This window comes from Rhagoletis pomonella, unplaced genomic scaffold (genome assembly GCF_013731165.1).
Source record: "Rhagoletis pomonella isolate Grant_MI unplaced genomic scaffold, Rhpom_1.0 Rhpom_scaffold_00011, whole genome shotgun sequence".
Taxonomy (NCBI): domain Eukaryota; kingdom Metazoa; phylum Arthropoda; class Insecta; order Diptera; family Tephritidae; genus Rhagoletis; species Rhagoletis pomonella.
In genome coordinates this window covers 5,983,368-5,984,515 of record NW_023458565.1, presented here as the reverse complement: position 1 = coordinate 5,984,515, position 1,148 = coordinate 5,983,368, and positions in this window count along the sequence as shown.

Below are 1,148 nucleotides of genomic sequence, written 5' to 3'. Positions count from 1 at the left end.
ATTGTTAATTTTAAAAAATTTTAAAGTTTCAACAAACAGAAAAAAAAACATTTTTTTTTTGAAACATCAACGAGTGCGGCATTTTACAGCCACCCCAATATTTAATCGTACATTTGGCATGTCTTCGAAAAGATCGAATGGCTAGGAATTGTAGTAAATTTGTTTATAAACATTTATTCCATCGTTTGTATATGTACTCTTACATGGTCCCGTTTTTATGAAGCCCTTTTTTGCAAGGCATTAAGTAAACTCTCATACATACATACAAACATACATAAGGAAATACTGTGTAATTTAGATCTAATTTGCAAACTTAAATTTATGTGTGAATATTCTAATACAAACTAAGCAAACATTTTCTACATAATGCAATCGAATGAATATGTCGCTGAAAATTGAATATAGTTAAGTACATACCACATCAAAGAGAGCATAAAACAGCATAACTAAATTATTGATACAGACATAGTACATACGAGTAAATATACGCAAGCGTTTAAATAAAAATATAAAATTGCAGTTTTTTATTGAGTGTATTATGGGGAATGAAAAATATTTTACTTTTTTTTTGTATTTTCCAGCTGTAAATTTACAGTATGATGTAATGCAAAAGCCACAGGAATACAAATACAAATTAACGTAAAATCGCTGTTTTCAATAAAAACCAAAGCTTCGGAGCGAAGCAAAGGAGCAAGGAGCTAAGAAGCAAAGTATTTTGGCTGAAACGGAGCTGATGTAAAGAGCTAAAAAAATTAATTTGCACCTTAGCTCCTTAAAGAAATTAAATTTACTTAATTTTTTATTTTTACCACTGAAAACAACCGTGTTAAATAAGTTTTCATACTATTTTTACTTGGAAATATATACAATGAGAGGAAAACATTTTAGAATTAAAAAAGTGCTAACTTTAAAAAATACGCATATGAAAGAGCCGGAAATGAACGGAAAACGACTACAATTTTCGTGCATTTACGTATCGCAAACACGTTCAAAAAGTTGCGATTTTCCTAGCGGGAAACGAACAGAAAACGACTTAAATTTTCATTCATTTTCGTCTCCGGAAAACTTTCGAAAATGATAATGTTATTTGAGCAATAATGGCATTTTATTTGTTCAAGCTGCTAGTATAGTTAGCTTTCGAATGCCAT